Source organism: Peromyscus californicus, unplaced genomic scaffold (assembly GCF_007827085.1).
Source record: "Peromyscus californicus insignis strain IS unplaced genomic scaffold, ASM782708v3 Scaffold_12__1_contigs__length_115047231, whole genome shotgun sequence".
Classification (NCBI taxonomy): Eukaryota; Metazoa; Chordata; class Mammalia; order Rodentia; family Cricetidae; genus Peromyscus; species Peromyscus californicus.
The window spans coordinates 36,378,312-36,405,453 of record NW_026294413.1 but is presented as its reverse complement, the minus strand read 5'-3'; positions in this window follow the sequence as shown (position 1 = coordinate 36,405,453).

Here is a 27,142-nt window from a genome sequence, read left to right as displayed (position 1 = left end):
TAGTGATTTAAAATAATTCTTCATTAATCCTCATTTTATATTAATCTTATGTCTTTTTTCAGCTTTTTGAGCATAATACTTGGGTCTTTTCTTTTTTTTTGTGGTACATGGTCTCACTTTTCAGGTTTGAGTTGTCTGGAACTTGCTGTATTGACCAGACTAACATAGAATTTGCTATTTAGATTAGGGTGGTACAGAACTCAAAGAGATCCACCTTCTTCTGTCTCCTGAGTGCTGGGACTAAAAGTGTGCCTCAATATGCCTCAGACATGTTTTTTAATATTGAAATAATCTCATTTGATCTATAACTTTTACTCTTTAGTCAACTTTTGTCTTTTAAAACAAACATTATTTTCGACCTCACTGATTTTTGTAATTCCATTAATTCTTTTTTTTTATTTTTGAGATTATGATATAATTACATTAATACTTATTTAATTCATGTTTAACTTAAAAGTATATTTTCACTTCAAAATGCAATTCATTGTTTCCTTTTAGCTGTATTGTTATTATTGGCACTCATTAGTTTAATCTTATTAGCTATTGTGTTTACTGCTCAGAGACCATTCAAGTTATTGAGCCTTAATTTTTGCCTTATCAACACATGGGCCATTTAAAAATATTTTCATATATTTTTTGTTTTTATTTGTTAGAAATTTTACTATTTAATTATTAAATTGATATAATATCAACACATTTTGTGTAAAGTTTTAGTCTTTTAATGATCTGTAAATTTCAATATGTCCCATGGTGATTGCAATATCTCTCCATACTTGCCTATCAACTTTCTATACAATTTGAACAGTGATTAGGTACAAAGACAGGAATTTAAATTTTAATTACTAATTACAGTAAAACGATTTTGAAAGACAGTGTTTGAGAAGCAGGTCTAGAACACTGGGCCTTCCTCATCTGTCTTTAGGATCTGGAGTCCAGAGCTGAGGAAGTGCCAGTCAGAGACTTTTAAGATGTCTTGGACTCTTCTCCTTGCTCTGATGTTGCTGTGGGAAGTATGGAGGGTTTTATCTGTTCTCTCATGTCAGATGAAGGGCCTTTCATGCTAATTTTGGAACTCATTTTCAGCTGTCGAGGGATAGCAAAGAAAGCTCAAAGGACCATGTGCTGTAATCCATTGCTAGATTCACAGATGAGGCGCCTACAACAATAGAAAGCCACTCTGCTTTTTTCTCCCCCTTTTTTGGAGGTGATGAAGAGACAGCATTCATGTAGACATAACTGATATAATTAGATGATAGGTTATGATATACGGTAATAAAGTGGAGGGACTCACCAGGTCTGCCTGTTCTCTGTGCCTTGTGTCTGCAGAGATAAGGGCATTGTTTTCCTCCCTGAACAGGGAGAGTACTTCTGTATTCAGGTCTTTATAGCTTACATCTGGTGAAGAGAATTCTTTGAATGGCCTGATGCAGGGGACTGGAGCAGAAGACAATCAGAATAGTATTTCTGCTTCTGATATTTCTACAAGTACGAATGTACCACATTTTGGGTAGTATTTTCAAATTCCCATCAGTGGTATGTAGAACCTTAGGTTTCAAGGTGAGGGCAGTAATTGTTCCAGGAGATTCCAAGAAGATTGATTGAGGACCAATGTTCCAAGGTGAAAAGGGTCATGATTGAGGGCAGGAAAGTATCTCTACCAGTTCCGATAGGTACAATGCCAGAAACCTGGGTACCAGAGTGTCAAGCATCCAGGTAAGGACTTTCCCTTGCCCCTAGATCACTTCATTAGACCTTTGGATTTTAGCTTTTGTTGCATGAAATATCAGCTGTTAGAGAAAAAGAGAAAACACTGAATAAAAAACAGTGACAAGTAAAAACAAACATGGAACAGATTAGGCAATGTAGATGTATTTATTTGCAAGGTCATATAGTATCAAGATTGGTAGGTCAATAGACACCTAATTATATTCATTTAAACCTAACCATGCCAAATAGCATTATGGCCATCCTTTCATTGTGTGTTCAGCTTTATTATCCCCAATATGATAGGAAGCAGACTGAGGCTTGAAACACTGGTAATATCAGCAACTTGTCTAAGGTAAAAATTGTTGGTGAAATAACTTTCACAACACAGCAATTACTGTGAAATAGCTCAGGGATATGCAGCAGGGTAGAAAAGAGCAAAGGAAAAACATATGCAGAGGATTAATGGAAATTTACCGTGCTTATCTGAGCAAAGATCAAAAGGAGCACCGAGAGGAAGTGTTCTGTTTTTAATTTCTACTCTTACTTTACCAGAGGTGCAAAATTAACGTAGCTGTCAGTCTGTGCCTTGACAGTGTAGCAAACCACTTCTCTCTGCATGACCTGAGCTATTTGTTCAGTTTGATTTCCTCCTTTCGTGTTCAAGTCCTGACCCCTTGACTCCCTACTCAATCGGCATCACTGTTAGGTTTTATGATAGGTATCCGTGTCTGATCTAGCTGCAGACTTAAAATATATTTATTACAAGGTTTATTTAAAAAAAAAAAGACCACTTAATGCCATTGTGGCACACACCTCTGCTTCCTGCTATTTCAGTCAATCTTAATGTGAAGCCTTACCCTTGTTGTTGCACTAGGAATGTCTCAATCAGTCTTGAGTGGTACATAGAAATTTACATCTCCAACATATTTTTATCTCCATTTGACAAGTGATCGACAACTAGAGTGCTTTACCCCCTTTCATCAGCTCCTTTACGTTCCCTGAAAAGATTCTCTGGAATACCTGTGCACCAACAATGAGAACTATAATTAACCACGGTCCACTGGTTAGAAGTCAGTGTGGTCATGCAGTGGATTTAATAAATCCTTCCAGATTTTCCTGTAAGATTGCTGTAATAATTTATGCCCCAACACACCGATTTAGAGCATTCCAGTTTCTCTACTTAACCACACTTTATAATACCCAAATTTCTAATTTTTTTTGAAGCTGATAATGTAAAGTTTTAATTCATCATCCTCAATAGCAATGCTCAACTTTTATTATATTCTCATTTCTTCCTCCAAAAATTTTCTAATCATGTTTCCACTCACTTGTGTAAATGTTTTCTTTGTCTTGATTATGAAAAATGCTTTGTGAGTTTCAATAGTAACTCGAGCAAAGAAACTTTAAGATCAGCTTCCACATCTCTCCTCTAGAGGAATTGAAAGTGACACCAGTCCCTACTTAACTGTGTTGTTCTGTGATGATGCTATTGCACATTTCACATTTCTGTCTACTTTCTGAAGTTTAACTTTCACTCACACTAGTTTATGATAGTTTTCCTTCTGACAACCATCTTTTCCCAGATGTGCCATGGGACTCTGTGTGCATTCGTGTGTGTGTGTGTGTGTGTGTGTGTGTGTGTGTGTGTGTGTGTGTGTGTGTGTGTGTGCACGCTCTCATGCTCCTGCACACCCACCATCCCACCCCCACCACACACACACACCACACACATACCTGTTTTTCTTGAGTGTGATCAAATTTGGCACTGTAAATCCAATGTCTAAGTCTCTTCGGTTGTGAAATAAACCTTCCTGTAATATTATTTCAGGCAACAAGTGTGAAAGATGAAGATCAATGTTTCACAGTCCTGATGTTTTACCATTTTTATCTTACTTTACACCCCTCCATCCCTCCACCCCTCCCTCTCTCCTTCACTCCCTCTCTGTTTCAAGTTTTGCCTCAGAACACTTTTTTTCTCTTGTAAATGCACTTTAGCCTTTCTCAAAGAATCCATTTTGCAAATACATTAGGATACATTTCTCCTGGCTTTGCTGGGTCCTTGGCGTGTGTGGTCTCTTGTTTTCTGCTGGTGTCAGAGGTAATGCTCTAGGCATGACTGGGTAGCTAGGAGTCAATGTCAGCAGGATGCTCTAGGGATGGGCTGTGCAGCTGGGGGTCCAGATCAGCAGGCTGCTCTAAGGATACTCTGTGCAGCTGGGGGTCCATGTCTGCAGGATGCTCTAGGGATGGGCTATGAAGCTGAAGGTCCAGGTCATCTGAAGCCTTGGTGGAGGTTTTACTCTATTTTTCTTCAGATGGCTTGAAAAGTGAATTCACAAATTCTAATTCTTGTCAGTCTTTAAAAGGAACAATCACTTGATTCTAGTACTCCTATTTGATATTGAGAATCAACTTTTAGTAAATTTCAAAATGTGATTTTTTTTTGCCTGAGATTTTATATAGTATGCTTAATATATTACTATCCTATAAAATGTATATGAAGAACTGAAATAAAATATTGAATCTATATTTTTAAAATTGACAAATATAAATCATACAAATTATAGTTAAATAACTTTCACATACTATGAGAACCATGTGAAATTGTTGTGTTTGAGGTCAAGTATATTCAAATGTATTTATTTCTTACCATATACTTCTACTTAATATGCAAAATGAAATGCATTTAGCTGGAATAAACATACAGAGCAAGGTGGCCTTAGTGAACTATTTGCCTGGGTCTGTTTCATAAATAACAAGCCTGTGCTTGATACCAAGCTTCTAGCTGAAATTCAGACCTGGAATTCTTCAGCTTATCTTTAATTACCAACTATAATTATTGAAAAATGATTAAATGTAGTTTGTAACTATAAACATTTGATTTTGAGGTGCCTCACTTTGTATAATTATTAATTTATGCCATTTTGAGGTAAATAATATATGACATGTTAAAACATAGGGAGAGATGTTTTATACTATTGTTTATGACACTGAGAAAATTCAAATTTAATTCAGAATTTGTATTTTAAATTATTCTCTTCTTTGGAGGAGCTTTTCCCATAAAGATAACTCAGTTCAATTAGTGTTTGTAAAATGTCCATATCAATGCCTGGCAATCCAGATATAAGAAAGCACAATGGGGGGATTAATTCCAAGTTAATGAGCTCATTTTCTTTCCCTAGCTTGAGAAAAAAAGAGCAATAAATTATAGCTCAACCTTTTAAGTGGAGAAATTAGATTTGTCCATGTAAGTTTAGAGTTGAAAAGGAGGTTCACAGCTTGTCGAGGTCACTTCTCCCATCTCCAGGATGCTAAGAGTAAGGTGTAATTAGTTGCTAAGGCTGGCTTAGGAAATCCACTGTCCCCAGTGTTCCTGGTATGAATGAGGATAACTGATCCTATTACAGATTATGTTCATTAAATGCTTTGTTTTTAATTGAGAAACCTGGATTGGAAGCTGCTGACTACAAACTCTTTATTTTAGCCATCGTTCTTTGCTAACTCATTTCTTCACTTGCAGTCTTGCCCCTCTTTAACACACATGTTCTCATTATCAAAAGAATAAGCTTATAAAAATGTATTTTACACACTACTTTTTGATTTAATATCTTTATGTCATCTTTATGCCATAACGTCTTGAATATGCCTGATCTTGTCTGATTTCAGGAGCTAAACAGGGTTGGGATGGTTGGGACTCAGATGGGAAACAGCACACACTCCATCATGTAGCACCCAGGATTTTTCTGAATCGATTTCTGATTACTTCCATTATCCCCACAGGCATTTTCAAACCTTTGACATTGAAGTCTTTTCTTCTTCAAAGTTACTCTTTGCAAGTGTACAGCACACACACACACACACCTCCAAAAACTCACATTGTTTTAAGTAAGCTAACGATCTTTGTGTTAAGTCACATTCATAGCTGTTGTTGACTGTTGAGGACCATGTGTAGGACACTCCTGGTGAATCAAGTACTGAGGTTTGGCAAACGTATCAACTTCTCCCTCTTCAGATTTCTCTAAATGCTTTTACCCTTTCCTTACAAATTGTTCCATTCAATTTGTGTCACTCTCCATCTTCTTTTTTCTCTTTTCTAGGACAAGCACTAGAGGAACTGCAACTCTCCATCACAGTGCTGCCTCTCCTACAATGCCTTCCTGGAGTGGCATTATCTACTTGCCTCTTGTGGGGGCCCCCAGAGGTCCCTAAGTGAAGCCTTACTCAAGGTCAGAGAATCTGAGCATGCTTTACCCAGCGGGGCTGCATAATGGGATGATTTGGCTGGGGCCTGGTTACCAGGTGTTTTGAAGGGTCTACACTTGTTGGTACTTTATACCTCGACCTTGGAATGGGGATGTTTTTGCACCTCCCTTTGGTGAGGTTTAAAAGGCCCATCATGAATAAAGTCTGGGTGACTGGGTATTGACCCAGGGCTCTCCTGAGGCTATCCTGTGTCTCTGTCTTTCTCATTGTCTCTATCTATATTTTTATCTAATACTTCCTTATTCCTCACTCTTCCCCCTAAGAACTCTTCGACAGGTCAGAGTTGGACTCCTACAGTCTCTCAAGACTATGTCTTCTGTGACAAATTCCAGTGGCCACAATAACATTTTGTGGGCTTTCCCAGCATCATTTACCATCAACTATGTTAAACTGTTTTAGAGGCTCTTATTAGCTCTATCCAAGTCCTTGGAAAAGCCCAATTCATGTTTATATGATTACACATACATTTTAGGAAAGTTTTAGAAAGGAGTATTTTTGTGTGTGTCTTGAGTACACACACACACACACACACACACACACACACACACACACATATACACACATACCATACACATATGGGATGAGTGTTGTGCTAAAATTCCTCTGGAAAGAATTGTATTCCAATCCCATTTTAAGAAGTGATTGGCATTAGAATGTGACTTCAGTGTCTCTTTGTTGTAGTTCCTCTGTCTACTCCTTTGGAATTATATAGAATGGTAGAGAAGACAGAAAACAGGCTGGATGCATTTGTTCATTAGCTCATTTGTTTTACATCTCTGTTTTCCATATAATATATTTTAATAATTAGGGACTGAGCTATAGTGCAATATATTCTTTCAGCCTGAATTGAGTTGGGAAAAGAAAAACATTCAGTTAAATGAATGGTCTAAAATTGAGGAATTAGATAAAGTGAGAAATAAGTAGAGATAAGATCATTTGGACTACCGAAGGTCATCACCCAGAGATCATTGCATTCAGCTTACAATTAGAAAGACATTGGAAAATTTCAGTCAGAGTATGTATTCTGACTAAAAAGTAAAATATGTGTAAATGAAAATTTAACACAAAGGGTTGAATAGATAGTGCAGTGCTTAAGAGCATTGTTTTCTCTTCCCGAAGGACTAGGGTTCTATTCCCAGACCCCACATGATGGCTCACAATCACCTTTAACTACAGTTTCAGGGTATCTAATGCCCTTTCCAGCCTCTGTGGGCACTGCATTCATGTGCTGTGCAGACATACATGGAGACAAGCACACACACATAAAATAAAAATAACTGAATTTTTAAAATTAACAAAATAAATTTGATGGTGAAAATGAAAAGTCTGCTTTCTCTGATAAAGCCTTTTCTTTCTTGATGTAGATAAGGATTGAGCACAAAACACTCATTATCAACGAGTATTGCTGCTGAGATCATGAGCACTCATGATCTGTGGGAGGGATTTGTTGTGCAGATGGAGAACAGAAAATAGATTTGGGTATATAGATTGTATAATATACTTTGAAGTTCAAGTGACACTTTAGTAGTGGGTCAGATATGAAGGCTGACAGGAAGAAATCCATGGGGACTTTAGTTTTCTGAATTGAGCATCAATAACTTTGAGGAAGTAGCAAAGAGGGAAAATACTTAGAGTCTTGTAAGAGTGAAGTAGGCAATGGCTTCTCTCAAGACTACCCAAGAATTCAGTGTCAGTATTACGATACCAACTAAATTGATGATAGCTCTTTCACTTTTCTCCTCAATCAAATCTACGTCCCATATCCCAGATGAGGCGTCTAGAACGGCAGCTTCGCGGGAGTCTCTCACCTACTTCTCTGTCATTTTAAAGTGCAATGATGTTTGGTGCCATAATTCCACCGCAGTGGTCAGTCATCCCTGGTTTCTTGCAGATCACACGCTGTAAATTACATCCAACATTGTGTCTTACTGATTTCAAGTTTCCTATAATTTATGTGCAAGATAAGTGAAATTGAATTCCCATAACAAGGCAGGAATACTATTGATAGGGAAAACTGCAGATACATTCTAAAGCAATTAGCTGGATACAATGGAAAGCCATTACATAAAAGGCCAAGATATATATATCTTTGGGTTACAGCTAATTCTTGATACCAAACATTAGCACATAGAGAGGTGAAAATGCTCTGTCCTTTACTTTGATTATTGAAATTCTTATCACAATGTATACATACATCTTCAGCTTTATGTCATTTAATGCACTATAATATGTGACTCAGATATTACAAAGTTAAACATTTTATATGTTTTACAAAAATTAAAAGTTATTATACATTGTAAAGTGGTATGATGATGATAATGATAAAGTTACTGTGGTGTTACCATAGTGACATAATATTTCCATTGCCGATTCAACACAAAGACCCTATCCTTCCTCTCACTTTTCTACTAAAGCGTTAGCACTCTTAAGAAACTTCCTGTGCTGTCAATATCATTGATGCTGCTCCAGAGAAAACAGGCAAAGAAAATGGGAGAAAGAAGAGAGAAGTGATTCACCTGAGACTTTTAAGCATGGAAGGACAGTGTGACAGATTAGCACCCTCTGGAAGGTGTCAGGGCATTTTCTTACTTCAGATTCCCACCTTTACTCCTCCATAAGGCTCTGTTTCTCCATTCCCTTCATTTACTTTTAAGACATGCAAATATTCATACAAGGTGTTATAGGAAGCCGCAGTTAGAAACTAAGTCAAAGTGGAACATAGGTTATTTCACTATCACCTGCTAGGCTCACTGCTTATACTTGCCTTTGACGCTGGCCATAACTTAACTGAAAAGCTCCACTTCGTCCCCTCCTGTCTATCAGTCTACTACCTTGTTATTTCCTAGCAATCATTTAGGGTCATATTAATTTAAAAGACAAGGTAATGGTATCCTTGAAAAGTTGTCTGAAGTTTTTGTCTGTGGATTTATGCTTGACCTAAAGCTGAATGAAGCTATGCTTTCAGGAGCATTAAATCCCATTTTATTTGATTTTGGAGCAGCAAAGTCACAGGGAATACAGTCATCTTTAGAAATCTTGAATGTTTCTCTCTCTCTCTCTCTCTCTCTCTCTCTCTCTCTCTCTCTGTCTCTAAGTAAAATGCACCACAACTGTTAGTATATTTTTTGTATTTGCTTTAGGAAGGCTTTACAAAATACGTCATGCTGGATTTGAATTACACTTTTGATTTTTATCTTTCTTAATATATAGGAAAATAACCTACATATTTGAACTGTGATGTTTAGTTTCATAAATTAGCTCTTGGGTATATAAAGGAAGAGTATTTTAAAAAATGCAAATGTAAAAATGATTTCCCATTTAGAGAGCACACATGTATTCAACTCTCTCAGGCTTTCTCTGCAGCGCCTTGTGTTCATCATCTTGATTTCCCCCTCCTGCACCCTGGCAATGTATCCTGAGGTCCAGCTTTTTTCTGGCTAGCAGAGTCATAACTGAAACCAAGGGTCCAGGTCCCATCGCTCCTGTGTTTGTTTTTGTACAAATGTTCTGTGCCTTAAAGGTAAGCCATCCACTTATGACTCATTCTTTTACAGAGATCCAACCTTAACAATTTCTTTATCAAATGAAACAGATACAATTTTGGTGCTGATTGCCAAACCACTCTTAAGAGGGTAAAAATAGAACATGTCCTCCAAAGCAAGTGGTTGTTTAGTTATAGGACCATGTTCCTATTTGTGAAACTTAATTCTAAGGGATATTATTTAACTATATATTTAAATGGGAAACTTTGTCTCATGATATTATTATATATCTATATGCATGCTCTGTATTTTATTCTATCTTATATATATCAGAATGGAACACACTAGTATTTCTGAAGGCTACTCCTTTTGTGTAACATAGTCTTACCACTCAGTGAGCTCTATGATGCCGATAATGATGGAAGCCATTATCAGTTGTTAGTAACAAGGCAACCAACTGACCTCAGAAACACCCGAGATTAGGCAAATAATGTTGCATTTTTTTCAGTTACAGACAAAACATTAACTTGATGTTTCCTTTCAAAAAGCTTTCCAACTCCTAACTCTCATTCTTTGACATCTGATTTTGAGTCATGAAATCACAAAACAGAATCCATATTTATTTGTGTGCTTAATTTTTATTTCTTGTATTTTGTATATTAATTTACATTTCTTATTCAGTTTTGATATTTGTCTTTGTGTGTTTTTTTGAGAGAGAAAACATGAATGAATGAAATTGGATGGGTAGAGAGGTAGAAAGGATCCAGTAGGAGTTGGGGCAGGGAGAATATTATCAAGATTTATTGCACAAAAAATGTAAATAAAAATGGGGAAAAAGAAAGAAGAAATCTTTTTAGAAACCAGTTGTCCCATATGTGATCATACTATGGAAACAAGCTGTTAAGGCTAATTGTTCATTTTACAGTTCACATTTTTGGTTTTGAATGTTAAAGATTTGTAGTTTCTTATTCTTTCACTGTCCAAATGTTTTGGTAAATTTCTACTTAACATGTTTTGTTGTTGTTGTTCTGAAATTAACTAAATGTGCATGGGACAATTAAATCATTGAGCTCCTGAATTACCTGCCATAGCTCACTTTAAGAGGAAAAGTCAGTATAGATTGAAACAAAAGGGGAAAATGTTATGCACGTCAGACAGTATGTTTTCATGATCGCCAGCTATTTTGCAGATCAGGCTGGTGGGTAGAAGAAAGATTGTGTGACTTGAGCCCCAGTCAGCCATAGTATCATGTATCATGAGAGTAACTCCAGCCCCAAGTGCACAGAAGATGAGTGATAACACACACACACACACACACACACACACACACACACACACACACACACACACACAAAGGATTCAGGAAATGGATCAGTGTTTACTGTTTGTTTCCTTTTTCGGGTGCTCAGTTTTGCTTTATATCATTAATCTCTAGTGCTGTCACCATGCTTGGAATTGTTCTTTCTTGTGAAATGTAGAAAGGAAACAGATGGATCAATGAAGTAGAAGACAGGGCAAGAAATAAACCCACAGAGGCACCTCATCTTCACCAAAGGGGTCCAAAATAAACATTGGCTAGAAGATAGCCTCTTCAATGAATGGTTGTGGGAAAACTAGATTTTCTCTATATTTCTTACCTTGCTGAAAAATAAGATAGATCAAATACCTTAATGTAAGATGTGAAACTTTGAAACACCTCAAGATACAGGCATAGGCAAAGACTTTTTGTAAAGATCTCCAATAAAACATGAAATAATAAAAATAATGACCAATGGGATTACATGATATTAAAAAGCTTCTGCACAGTGATAGAAATAAACATCAGAGTGAACAGTGCCCTACAGAGAGGGTGTATATCAGACAAGGAATTGACATCTATAACACATAGGACACTGTAAAGAAAATCAAATTGTCCAATCAATAAATGGACTAAAGAACTCAATGAACATGTCTCAAAAGAAGAAATACTAACAGTCAATAAATATTTGAAAAAGTATTCAGCATTTTAGCCATCAGGGAAATGAAAATGAAAATTGCTTCGAGATTCTACCTCACCCCAGTCAGACTGATTATATTCATGAAAATAGATGACAAAATGCTGACAAGGCTGAGGAGAAAGAAGAGCTTTATATACTACTGCTGGGAATGGACAGAAGGGCAGCTACTGTGGAAATCAGTATGTCGTGTCCTTATGAAACTGAAAATACACCACTATGTAGCCCAGCAACATCACTTCTGGGTATATCTTTGAGGGACTCTAAATATGCATACCACAGAAATTCCTTGAACACGTGTACTCCTGTACAGTTTACAGTAGCTAAGAAATGGAAGCAACCTAGGTGTTCATCAACAGATAAGTGTATGATAAAAATGTGGGACATGTACATGACTGATTTTTTTTTCAGGTAGAAAGTAAAATAAAACTATGGTATTGGCACCAAAGTGGTTGAAGCTGTAGATTATTACGTTATACAAACTAAGCAGATTTGGGAAGACAAATACAGTATGTTTTCTTGTCTATTATTTAAACACTCTCTCTCTACTCTCTCTCTCTCTCTCTCTCTCTCTCTCTCTCTCTCTCTCTCTCTCTCTCTCTCTCTCTCCTATCTGTGTGTGTGTGTGTGTGTGTGTGTAATCAAATTAGAAAATAGACCATAAAAAGAGAGGAAAGAAGGTTATGGGAATGAGGAGGAGGTGAAAAATAAAAGGTAACTGAATTCATGTGACATGAAAACAGATCTACTATCTGGGGGAAAAGAGGACCGGTGAGAGGAAGTGAGATATGGCCTAGGATTCTGATGCAATAGGGAGAACAAGAACAAATAATAATGGCATGTGTGTGTGACAGTAACATGATGAAATCCATCATTACATATGCTAACTAAAGTAAATAATTAACAAACCACATTTTATCATTTTCCAAACTATATTACACAGACAGGAAAAATTCCATTCTCTGTTAAAAATGATTTAAAAACATCTTTAAAAAGCAGGCATTATTATTTTGGTGAGGATGGCAAGGCATTGAGGAATTATTTTTGGCTTGCTTCTAATTGAGAAGATAAATAGCAGATTTAGTTTTGACTCTGGACACTGTTTAATTCCATGACTGTCAGTTCTTCTCTAAGACCCCCAAAGCTGTCATCATTATTTGGCAATTTTTGTACTGATTTGTATCATTGTTCAAATGCTAGGAGAAGATATTTTCCACCTTCCATACCTCTTCTCCTCTCCTCTCTTCTACTTAGTGCTTTGTGATCTGGCTGTATCCTAGACTACCTTACAGACCATGGTGTATTTATCCTCTAGGGTAGAGAGACAATAGAGCTGAATGTCCTCTCCAAGTTATAGTCTTCATGTGAACAGAATGACACAGAATCTTGACAGCTAAGGATGTTATCAGCACAATAAAGCAAAACAAATTAGAGCTGAATTTGCTCTTCTTTCAAGCCCTTTACATTGTTATAAGAAAGAGAGCTTCTTCCTGTAAGTCTGTAAGTTGAAAATACTTTTTGGTGATGGCCAGAGCGAAGGATATACTCCATTTCTTCAAGAAGTTTGGTTCCTTGTCCCTCCCCCCACTTTTTTTTCATAGAATTCACTTCTGTACGATTTACTGGGAGAAGGGTCAGTAATCACTGTTGCACATATCCGTTTTCAGTTTAGCCACTATCAAGAGCACTAAAATGTGTCAGTTGGAAATTGTCATGCTCAGAGTACCAGCAGAACCTTGTTCTTTTCCTGTTTAATTTAGTTTTTGCTTCTGTTTGGCTCCCAGATTTTAGATTCTTAGATCCAAGAGAGAATTTTCAGGCTTCTCATTGATATGATTGGTCATAAAATCCATGTTCTAAAGCTGATGAGTAAACCTGTTATGCTTCAAGAAATGATCTTGTTACCTTTGTGCTTTGAGGAGTCACCCTAGTCACCAATGTGTTATTCAACAACTTCAACGTTTGAAATTTTGTTTATGTCATCAACTCTATTTACCAGATTTAGGGGAGTTTTGCTGTTTCTTTTTTCTTTATTACAAATTACAGATTTGTTTTGGTCTTAGAAATAATAGTGAATATTTCATACCTGTCTTTGGGTCAGCAAGAGAGCACTTTGGGTAAACGCTTCTGTCACCAAGACTGATGAAGTGAGTTTGATCCCTGGGACCCACATAGTGGAAGGGCAGAACTGACTCTCAAAAGTTTCCTCTGATCTCCACATGCATTGTGTGGCAAACACACACACACTTGTGTACACGCACATGCACACACACACACACACACACACACACACACACACACACACAAATAATTAGATGTAATGCATTTAAAAAATTACCAAAGAAATGAAAAGTGTCCTTAATGTCAGGTAGCTAATTGTTAGCCAAACCAGTCCCTGGGGTATCTATATTCAGCTACACCATTAGAAGGTTATATCAATAGGCACCAGCATTATTCATGAGTGTGTTATTTTAACATATTCTCTCAGTGTGCTCCTGTCAGATGCACATCTTGCTAAATTCTGTACCTTAATATTGAAGCTTGTGTTATCACATAGTTGACGTTCACTTAATATTTATTTAATAAGCAAACATAGAAAATATTTGTCTAGAAATTATAACTTTGAATATTAAGTACACATGTATTTTCTACACTGGGAGTTTATTTTTTATCTTTTAAGTTATACCTATTTTATGATTCAGCAATTTTTCTAAGTAGCAAGCATAGATGAAAAGTATCAGAAAAAGCTTGCATATGAATGTTCACCTTAGATGTAATAAAAATAGATTCAAAGCGAATACAACTGATGTGTTTTCCCAAAAGGCGGGAGTAAAAACAGTTTCTTTTACATATTGTGCATCTTTACTAGAAACTGATTATTTTACATGTATTTATGCAAATATATACATTTTTAGAAGGGGAAAATTTTATTGCACACTATTGCTAAATAAGTTTGATTTAAAAGTAAAAAGGTTATTTTCTGTGTCTATTTTTAATAAGATAAACTTTACAGGATTTAACTAACATCTATTATATCTCCTACTAATATCTTAATTTGTGACGAGAAATCCTTTAACCCAAAGCAATAAAGAAAACATACCCTTTTCAATAAATTTCATTACACATAAAAATGCACCAACCAATACATATAAATGAGATACTGGGTTAATGTCTCTCTTTAAATCCTATGCATTAGATCAGACACAATACACTCTAGTGTGTTCTCAATTTGATGATGTGCTTACTGCTTAATTCAGTCAAAAAAACCACAGATTTCTATTTCCCTGTTTTTCTTTTTTGAAGCCTGTTGTCTATGTCATGCCTTGTCCCAAAAATGTCACAAAATAATTAATACAGCATTTTCACTTGGATAATGTTAATCCTTTAGGGTGGAAGGCAAGGAATAAGCTAATGATACGATGTTGTCATTTTCCAAAGAAGAGGGGAGCTTGCCATTACCAAGAACTCAATTCAAAATGTATTCATCCGGTATGTTAAACAAAGCACAGAAACTGGGAATTCACAACCTGGGTAAGAAATCCATGGTCAACTTAAAGAAGTGTCCTGAATTTTAAAGGTTAACTGTGTTAAAGAATTAAGGCTTTGTTACTTATAAGCATAACCATGATTTTAAATATAAAATGCTTATTTTCTGTTTCTAACATCATATTTTCTGCATAATACATATGGAAACTTGATTATTTGTTGTATACATTAATGCTTTGTCTCAACAGTGAAATAAGAAAGTGGATCAGAATGTACCTTTAATGGGAGTAATGAATAACTGTGCAGCATTTGTTTGGTGTAAAAGTCGGTGAACTTTTTACCATGTGGATAATATTTATAATATAAGATGCAGTAACAGCAGTAAGCTTTGGATTTTTCTGAAGCTCAGCATGTTGGCAGACTCTGATAGCAGATTTGGGACATTATCTGTGATACATGGAGCAGCTTAAGCAATTTACCTGGCTATACTTCCTGAGTGCAAATGGGTGTGTTGTTGAAGAAAGGGCAGTTGGAATAATAAAGTCAGCAGAGTGTCTATACAGTACTTAATTCCCTCTATACTGAATGGCTGTGATGTGTCTAGCATTGTTTGAGTCACCATGTACAACAGGGAAAAGGACCTGATTTCTACCCTCAAAGCTTCTGAAGGACTCATTGTCTGATAAAGGAGCAACCACCAAAGTCATATATATGATTCTTATGAACAGTGTCCGTGGCGCAGAAGAGGAAGTATTTCACTTTATATGGATGTCATAGGGCCTTGGAAAGACAGGATGTTGTTCACCCATTCAGTCCAGTTATTTAACGTAGTCATTCAACAACAAAAAGGTGAACTCCTGCTCCATGTCTGTGGTTGTATCAGGCACGCATCCTGCAGTGTCACCAAGGTTTAGCAATAAAGTCACATAAACAAAACTGATGAAGAAATATTGCATGATGTTTACTCTAAAAATGCTGACTCCACTGAGTTATAGAATAAAACAGTGGCTATCAAGGAATCAAATGGAGAAAAGGATGATATAAATCAATAGATAATAACTTGCAGTAAGTATCGTAAATAAGCCTAGAGATCTAATGAGCAACTAAAGAATTATAATTAATAACTACATTAAGGTCAGATGTTTTTCTCAGAATAATAGATGCTAGGCATGTATGTGTATGTATGTTCATGTGTGTGCTAGTGTGCATATTCATGCCAGAGGATTACCTAGAGTGTCATTCATTAGTCACCATCTACTTTTTATTTAGATTGTTTTTGGACACAGGGTCTCTTATTGGCCTGGAACTCAAGTAGTCTAGACCTACTGACCAGTGAGATCTGGATCTGCCTCTCTCTATCTCCCTGGCATCAGAATCACAAGATGTGCTACCATGCCCATCTTTTTAAAATGGATTCTGGGGATTGAACTCAGGTCCTAATGCTTACAATGCAAGTACTTTACTGTCTGATCCATCTCTTCAGCCCTTGTAGGTTTTCATGCACAAACAGAAAGTTAATTATATGAGAGAATGGATATGTTAATCATTCAACTATCATAAGTATTTTATTATATATAAACATATTTTATATGATTTTTCCACTTCTAAGGCTTCTTAATAGATATTGCAGTCAATCTGTTTATAATTTCTTAGCCAAGCTGTACAAATGACATATTATTGAATATTCAGGAGATGATAATGGTGAAACTGATAACTTCTTTACTTAAATGTTTAGATCCTATAATGATACTTCATGATAAACAAAATAGCCAAATGTGTTCTTCCTTCCTGATTCATGTATTATGGTGCTGACTCTGTGTAGCAATTCATGAAATTATGTTTACATAGTAACTCACTGTATATAAAACAATCTTACATGCACTGTAACATCTCACCATCGAAAAAATTGATATTGATATGAGTTTATGAATATGTACAGATTCAGTTTATATAATTTGCCTAAAGATAGAGGAGTCATCAAAAGCTGAGAAATCACTTCACTCAATTTCTCTGTTCTTTTGAATGTTTTCTCAAAGAGTTCATAAAGACCATGTTCACAAAAAAAAAAAAAAACAGAGAAATATTTGTAGTCTGACATTCAATTTTCACATATGTATCTAAGGACCAATTGGCAATTTTTCTTTAATTCCAGGCAAGACTTATTGGAATGAATCAAATACTAGAGGATTTGCTGTTTATCTCTCCTTTAAACTCTTTGTGAGACAAACATGCATCAGACACTTCATCAAAGACTTTGTTGAGTTCTTAGGGTTATGACACTGAACACTTGCACTCTGCAAGCAGACCAAGGGGTCACCTTGACAAAAATCAGTACTGGCAGTCTTTTGCTAGTTCTTAAAATGATTAATTTTGTTAAGGAATTTGTTTCTTACATCTAAATGATGCACAGATATGCTACCTTGCAAGTTTGAGTTTTGCCTTTATGTTTTCTATAAAATTTGACCACAGTTATGGTTTATTTGACAATAAGTTTTAAAATGTGTCAGACAGGAAGAAGCTCTCTTGGGAAGCTATGGTGAGGTTGTAAGCTAAGGTTAGTTTGTGGCTATTGCTTTGATCTCTATGGCTTATACCGCTGTATTTGGCTCTGTGTTTCTTATTTAATAAGACTATTTAGAAATTTGTCTATCGTTGTGATTTGATTTTGTATATCAATCATGGTCCAATTTCTTGTTAGGAGGACTGCTTACTGTTCTTACTAAAATTATTTTCACCTCCACGTGATTTTAAAAGTACACACTAGACTCTCAAAATAACACCATTTCAGGAATTTGAACATTTCCAGTGACTGATGCATTAACATAGAACAATGCTACACAGTTAGTAAGTATCTTGGGGTAGTTTATAGTCCTATAACTGGTTTGGAATGCTTTAAAGAAACCTGAATAAAATATCATTCTGAAATTTTGGTGCATCAAACAAAAGCCAATATAATACTGTGAGGAGCTCAATGGATTTAAAAGCTAATCATGGAAAAATACATGAGTGTGAGGTATCACCAGCTTCTCTATGCTTAGCTGAGTAATGCTCTACAGGGTTACAAATGTATATCTGTATGCTCCATTCAGAAGAGGAGTAGGTCAAAGAGAATTTTGTGTCTACTGTGTGTATATGGCATTGTTTATCCCCATTGCAGGAAGCTTTGGACTAGAAACCCCTAAAGAGAACAGTACCTTATTGTTGGTTGTTTTGTACTTTCTTCTTTTACTCTTTTGGTGGGGGGGCTACCCCCTGCTTCCAAATGATGACACAGAGGCTTATCCTTAATTATAAATGCCTGGCCTTTGCTTGACTTGTTTCTTTCCAGATTTTCTTAACTTTAAATTATCCCATCTACCTTATGCCTCTGAACTTGTAGCTCTTTCTATTTCTGTATACCTTTCCTTCACTATTACTCCATTGCTAGCTGTGTGGGTGGTTGGCTGGCCCCTAGCATCCTCCTCTTCTTGTTCTCCTGCTTCTTCTTTTCTCCTCCCAAATTTCTCCTTCTATTTATTCTCTCTGCCTGCCATCCCCACCTATTCTTTCTCCTGACTTGCTATTGGCCATTCAGTTCTTTTTTAGACCATCAGTTATTTTAGACAGACAAAGAATTACAGCTTCACAGAGTTAAATAAATGCAGCATAAAAGAATGCAACATATTTTTGTATCATGAAGGCAAATGTCCCAAAACATAAACAAAAGTAACACACCTTAAAATAATATTCTATAATACCTTGTGGCTTTTAAGCACATTTGTTTTTATTAATAGCTCATAGATCCTAGAAACTTCTCGGTGTGTGCAAAGAAGATAGGTTCTGAATGGATTAAATAATGCCTGTTCAAATCTCTTTTTAAAAAAAACAACTGTATACTTAAAATTTGAATTTGGTATTGGTGGGCTTTTGGGTTATTGGTTTCAGATTCTAGTCAATAATCATTAACATTGAGAGAAGTACACAGAAGTAATTTTTTCACTCATTTCAATTTCAATTATGTACTCTCCTGTGAGTCAGATTCCTATGAGAATGTAATCAGAGTAATCTTGATCTGTTCTTCATTCTCTACCTGATATCTAGACTCACATGATTAGAGATGGACAGATGACACACTCGAATCTTATATCTGGTGTCTAAGTTAGAGCTATCATCCTACTTTCACCATTCCTCCCTACATTTCATGTTCAGGGATTAGAATATCTGAGGTTTCTTTGCTATCATGCCTAGAGCTCTGGCATAGGCAGTTTAGATGACTGGAGAAGACCAAGCATCTAGTGTTCTTCATGTAGCACTTCAGGGTTCTTCAACTTCAGTGGCTTTAGGCACACAACAACTATTTTTTTTTTTTTTTGGTTTTTCGAGACAGGGTTTCTCTGTGTAGCTTTGCGCCTTTTTCCTGGAACTCACTTGGTAGCCCAGGCTGGCCTCGAACTCACAGAGATCCGCCTGGCTCTGCCTCCCGAATGCTGGGATTAAAGACGTGCGCCACCACCGCCCGGCGACACACAACTTTTTATGAGATATTCAACAAGCACTTCAAGATATCTAGGTATACACTATAAATCTTCTTATGAGCTTAGCAATAATGTAGAGATGCTCATACTACCTCTCCTTCATCAAAAAAAGTCAGAGTGTCAGCTCAGAATCATGCAGTGTAGACCAAATAGGGAGTGAAGACTGGGAGTCTTAGTTCATTGTGGTTGCACAATTAAAAATTGTTATCATGCCGGGCGGTGGTGGCGCACGCCTTTAATCCCAGCACTCGGGAGGCAGAGCCAGGCGGATCTCTGTGAGTTCGAGGCCAGCCTGGACTACCAAGTGAGTTCCAGGAAAGGCGCAAAGCTACACAGAGAAACCCTGTCTCGAAAAACCAAAAAAAAAAAAAAAAAATTGTTATCATAAAATAAATGTCTTTCTTGATGTTATAGTCATCATTTTCCCCCAAATTTAGTGACAACTAGTCCTTGAATACATTATATTTTCCTTTTTTTAACTGGGAAATTAATATGTGATCATCATATTCTAAAAATATTCATGGAGATTATTGATGGTTTACTACTAAGGTATTTAGTTTCAATTAGGTTGAAACAGATGCATCCATCCCCTCAACATGAATGTGTGATAGGACAAAGGTCTGGTTATTTATAGAACTATGTGCTTTAACTAAGTTTTGTTTTTCAATATTGAGTTTTGTGCTGAGTAAAGACCATGGTTATTTTCAAAGATCAAGAAAGGCAATATAGTATGTAAGTAACCATACTATCCAAAAGGACCCCTATCTATTTTGGAAATTATATTTCAGATTGAATTAAAACAAAAATGAGGCCAGTGACAGTATTTGAAATTTTTAAAAATAGAAATAATTTGGGATTTGGTGTTGATTGTGTTTATATTATATTCAATGTCTGCTAATAGTCTTCATGTGATTTATAATTTTGTGAATAGTTACTTAAATAAAAATATATTAGCATCAAGACTATTTAGAATTCTTAAAAATTTCTTAGGTTTTATCGTTCATGAAAATAGTTACATAAAAAGAAATAAAATTAGGTAAGTAAAACTGACAGGTAAATTGAAGTGAATGTAGAAAATTGAACAGAGAATTCTTATGAATATTTGATATACTTAAGCTACTCTATTCTGGGCTGCAGATCTCTGTATATCAATTCACCAGATGTTGTGTTTGAATTATGAAAAATAAACTAGGTAGACAATTTTGAAACTAAAATAACTAACAATAAAAAACACCTGGATGTTATAAAAATGTAAAATTTAATTAAGAATTAACTTCACTGTGCATAATGATGAACTCTATAGCCCTCTTAACCATAAAGTGCCTACTCTGAGAGAGTTTGACTAGAAATAGTCACACAAGAAGTAAGAGTTAGTGATATTAGAATGACACTGTTCCTTCATGTTTAGTTGTCTGGAAATGTGCAATTGGTATAAGTATCTGAAACACTAAGTTTATGAATTGCTCTAGGAACTTGTGGCCTGTGATGGGGGTTTGGCCATGACTACTCAAAAGAAGTGTGGGAGAAACTAAATCAGCACCGAAAGAAGTAGAGTTAAGTTACACAAAAGCCATGGTATTGGAGAAATTTAGAGTGAAACACAGAGTGTGCATTCTCCTTACTGATGTGTATCCTTGGTTATTCATAAAACCCCTCTGGTTTTAGCTTTGTCTAATGGTGATACGAAAGTTTGCAGAGCTATGATGCATACTTTTGAGTAAGGAAAGAAAACCAGTCTCATAAGACTTCGGAGCACTAATCAAAATTTCTGGCACAATATTTAGTTTAAGCTCCTATTCACTATATAGAACGATATCAATGTTTATAGCAGAAACAGCAAAGAAACTGAATTTGCATTACCATGTTAACACAAGAAATACCAGTGTGTCAGCCAATTTTCTTCTGTTATTGAAGAGCTTATAATACTGATTTTTATTAGGAAAATACCATTTCAAGACTGAGAAAATGACTTTTTCTCCTCCTATATGTATATCACTGTTATCTTAATAAAGTTGTTATTACATTGTTTATTTGCACCAACTCCAATTCCTAGAATTTCCATTATGTAAATTTAGCCCACACACAAAACACTTTGTATGGCAATTTCTTTTTCAATTTAAAAGTTTGCTTCAGTTTAATACCCCCCCAGCTTCATTTTTTCCCCTTACATTAACTTTACTCATTTGCAGTTTATTATTTAAATAACTGTGTTGAAAATGATGCATATGAATGATTTAGATATTCTTTTGAGCCATATATGAGAGAAATTATACCTGATTTTTCAAGAGATTTAAGATATTTATTAAAATTTAGCTTCTGAAGTTAGAGCATATTGCTTTGTAAAAGATAATCAAGTAACTTAACATTGAACTTAGAGTTTGGAAATTTATTTTTCTCTCAGACAAATAATGAAGACAAATCATGACGCCATGTTTTCTTCCCAAGAACAAAGAGGTACAACACATGACCTTCTAAGCCTGTTTTGAATAGATCTCTCGTTGCTTTATTTGTTTATTGAATAATAGTTAATATGATCTCTGTTCTCTTCCAGACAAAAGAAAGTGTTTAGCTGTGTGAATGATTCTAGCACTGATAGATTAATAAAGAATTTAACCATTCTGTAGCCTTGGATTTGTTTGGAAATTAGAAACCTTTCTTCTAGCTAAATTTAGTATGGAACCAATGGGAGCAGAGACGCTTTAAAGCTTCTTTTGCTATAGTGAATTCAATCAAGTCTTATCACAATCTTGTTGCATGTTGGTGTGTGTGGGGTGTCTAGACCCTGCATTCCTAGGCAGTAGTGGCTATTTAAATAGAACTAAGAAGCTAGCCTTGAGCAGTGAGAACTGGGTTGTTTGGTTATAAACTTGGTTGAGCATTGACATCACCAATGAAAATTACCAGTGCCTGGTCTTTCCCTGCCAATTCCTGGACCCTGGTATGAGTAGTGTGGATGTTTTCTGAGTGTCAGTATTTTAAATTCACCTCAGGATATTCCAATATGCAGCCCAGACTGAGAATAACTGCTGAAGTAAAAATGTATGTGTATATCAATAGTTTGGTTTATCTTTCTTGTTATCACCCATAATATGATAAAAGTGTGTTTAAAATAAGATTATAGCTTGAATTAGTACATGACAATTTTTATTGACTATAATACGTAAGAAACATGTTTTAAAACAGATTGTAAGTATAATTTTTGTCCTGGATTTCTTTAACAATATACTATTATATATATACTATTGCTTAAGAAATATAGGTGGGCACCATTAATTTCAAGCCTCATTTTTCCAACCTGATAACATTATGCATTTAATATGGCCATTTTAATATTAAAAATAAGGTGAAGGATGTTATCCATCATTTGTTCTTTTTTTTTTTCATTTCTGTATTCATTTCCTTCAAATAGTACAATACCAATGACAGCAGTTGAAGCCAATCAGTCTGGTGAGGAAGAGTATATGAGTCACTGAGATGTTTGAAAATTGCCTGTGCAGGATAATCATACAGAGCAAACTGGGTTTCGTCAGCTTTTTATTGTTGTAAATTCTTTACCCACAAATTACTTCTTTACTATCCATATCCTGGGAAAATCATTCTAACTACCTTACCTACCAGTATCCTCTCTCTAAACAACCAGCTTTTAATGAATTTTTTAATCACTATCTGAAAGATTAAGAGCTTTCCAAGAGTGGTAGCTATATTTCATGTTGTTATTATGCAGGAGGTTATATAATTAACATGTCCCATAGCAAAATATAAAAACACATTTAAGAAGCTTCTTTTAAAGAATTGATGGTAAGAGGTTTTCTTTTTTTCTTTTTGGTATCAGTATTTGACAATGTTCCATAGCATGTTCTTATAGAAGACATGGATAATCTCTATGGTTGTAACCATTAGACGACCCTTAGACATCTAATAATGCATGTTTCCCTTTTATAAATAGCATTTGAATTTTTCAGTTGTAGATCTTTAGAAAAAATGTGGGCTATTCCACTTTAAATAATATTGTGGGGCTAGAGAGATGGCTCTTATTGTTTTGTGATTTTTATATATAATCACTATATTTATAAGTTAATATATGCAGACAGTGACATCTACCCAAGCAGAAAGATTTTTTCCCCATTCAGGAGTATCTGATACATATTCATTTATTTAAAATATGTATTCTGATATTCATAAGAATCAGTGTGATTTGAATTAACTTACACTCATTCTCATGTGCTCTTAATCTTACATGGATAAAATAAAAATAAAAAATTTTAAAAAAAAGATTAGATATATAGATAAGTGAATTTGATATTTTCATGTATGTGCATGTATGTGTCTGGTGTTGACACTGGCATAAAGTGGCTTTGTAACAATCAATTGAATTTGTTCTTTTTTCCCACCTTTCTCTGAAGCTAGTTTAATAACCAAATACCAAATTTTATAGATAAGACAAGCATCCAAGGCTCTAGAAACACCAAAGAAAAAGGGGCAAGAAGACTGTATGAAATAGACAACCAGCATGCCTACATCGTGATAGTGCCTTCTAGACATGGCAGGGCAGCTGCAGTCATGAAATCTCAACAATGTGCTTGCCTAAATAAAACCTGCATCATGACAAGTAACAGTCCACATACCAGTACAGACAGGTAGCATCTTAAAACACCCATCCCTAGATAAAGAATTATGGCAAATCAATGGCAGCTGAGAGAAGGACACTCAGTTTTCTCAAGGGACAAGCCCTGGTAGGTTAGCCTACTCCAAGCGGTCAGCCCCAATGACATGTCTATAGGAGCGATACTTGGTGAATACAAAGCATGATTAGAGACCGTTAGGAAGAACTACCCATCAACAGATTTACAAACATGGAATGGGTGGTCAAATTTCCAGAAACAGCTCAATTTCATGCATTTTTTTTTTTTTTGGTTCAGCTGTGCTTGAAAGTGCAATTAAAACTTGAAAATGAGTCCAAAAACTTCCAGTACTGTAATACTATGGTACACAAACAGACTTTGAAACTAGTCCTCAATAATTGTGTATTGAAAAAAAAATTTTTTTTCCTGTGTATTTTTTCTAGTTTATCTTTTGTAATATTCAGACATACAATCTGCACCCAACAGCACCATACAAATAGATGAAGATTTTGGAGATTTGGGGTCATTTGGATTGAGCCTTTATAATGTCTATAAGTTTACACCCTGCCCCCCTTTTATTTTCTGTTTAGAAAACTATCTCACCCCAAATTAAACTAAATACATTTCAGCATTGGTAATGGTATACAATTCCCCTCATGAAAAAATAAATTGATGTCATTATCTTATCTTAAAGATAATCCCATGGCAGATGTATTTTGATAAGCTGATCTCATGTAAATGATCCACATAACCAAGGCCCCATACAAATTAAATATTTTAGCAAGAATATTTCAAATTTTCTTTAAAAGTATTTTTACATATTACAAACAGTTCAGTATTTAATGAGTTATAATCAAGGTAATAAATAAAATGATATAATGATTGAAGTTTCATTTAAATTATAGCACTAAATGAATGGAGGAAATAGATATTTGTTTTTGAGTTTTTAAGATAGATCCTTCACATGTAGCTGAGGGTCCCCTCTAGTGTACAATCCTCCTGCCTCAGCCCCTGAATGCTGGGATTATATGTTCGGGCCACAAAGCCTGACTCCAGTATTTTAAATGGTGGATGATTGTAGGATAAAGTGATCGTAATGATTTGTGATATCGACCCTCCAAACTCAGTGATAACAGAAATATTAAATTTTATACACTTTGCTATACTCTCTTTCCTTTATCCTCCTAAGAAATGTATGTAGATAAATATATAAAATTTATATATTATTAGTTTCATACATAATTAAAAGGGGAAATTAAATTATTTATACCTTGTGAAGAAACTGCCAGCATCAGAAGCCCCACAATGAAGTCTCCCTTCTCTGATTGCCCATCTTTTGTAGAGTCAGCAACAGTTTGGATTTTGATAGTTATTTTCTTCCTATATTATTACCATTAGTTTTAATTCTAAACTATATAAATGAGCTTTGTATGATTATTGAACTCTTCAACTTTTTTTTCAGAAAACCTGAGATACGTAGGACAGTAGTATAAAAGCATCATTGTACCCTCTTAACCAAATCTCCAATAGACCACAGTCAACCATGTTTTCTCCAAATATCAATATATGTGTGTACACATGCTACAATTGGAAAAGGATATGTGGAGCATTAATTTTGAAATTTAAGTAATAAACATACTATGTACATTATTTTGTAGTGTGGTGATATTTTATTTGTACTGAAATGTGGTGATATTTTATTTGTATGTTAATAAATAAAGTTTGCCTGGAGATCAGAGGAAATAGCAAACCATTAATGTAAGTCAGGCAGGAGTACCCCACTCCCTTTATCTGATCACTTGACAGGCAGGGTCTCTGTGTGTTCAAGGACACACTAGGGAACAGCCAAGCATGGTGACACATGCCTTTAATCCCAGTACCAACCATAGAGACCTGGAGGTCTGTACAGACAGCAGTGATGAGGAAGTGAGGTAGCTGGGCTAAGAGCCAATGAGAGGGCAGAACAGCAAGGCAATAAAGACATAGTTTGACAGGAAGTTGCTCACTATTTGGAAGCTGTGGCATGGTGAGTTAAGAGCTGGTGGCTCTCACTATTTCCCTTATCTCTAAGGCTTTCACCCCTATATTTGGCTCTGTATTTTTTATTTAATAAAACCGCTTAGAAATTCATCTCCATTGTATTTTTATTTTTGTTGTTTTAAAATATAGATTGATCCACATTGTAGACAATTAGTTGATTATTGTGGTTACTTCTATATTTATGTAGCATAGTTTTTAATATTTTTAAGGTTGAATCCATGTGGATTGTCTTGAATTTTTCCCATTACAAACATTATGACATCACCATTATTATGGGTGTGTTTCTTGGTAAATGGGACATTTATTTTAATTAGTTCTTTTTTTTCATACAATGTGCTTTTTAAATACACCTTTATTCTTTCAAATTTTCATATATTTTATTTATTTATTTCTCTCTGATACATGATATCCTGACCAAAGTTTTCCCTTCCTCCACTGTTCCCTGGTCCCTACTTTCTCTCTCCCCAGATCTACTCCTCTACTTCCCTTCAGAAAGGAGCAAGATTTCCAGGGATATCAACTGAACATTGCATAGCAATTTACAATAAGACTAGGCATAGACCCTCATATCAATGCTGGACTAGGCATCCCAGAAGTAAGAAAAGGGTCCCAAGAGTCAGAGACATCATCACTTCCACTAATTTTTTTATGTAGGCTTTTTGTTATTTAAGGCAATGTTAGTTTTTGGTAAGAGCCAAACCTACATCATCAGAGACATGGAAGATGCTCTTTTCTTTTCTATCATGGTCCAGTCCTTTGTGTTGCCTTGTTTATAATAATTCAGAGGCACTGCTTCTCTTAGATCATTTAGCTATGGTAGATGAATAATAATCACAGAGCCTGGAAATGACATACATCATTCCCTTTCCATATATAGTTCTGCTTTCCTACCTGGATGCTTATGAAGCTGTGACATTGAATTCTAGCAAACTGTTCCTCATGGAAGCTCAGGGCTGCCATACAGTATGTTTTAGTCATATTCAACCACTTCCCTCAAATCTTTTTGTGACTTGAGGATCATTATTGAAGAGAGA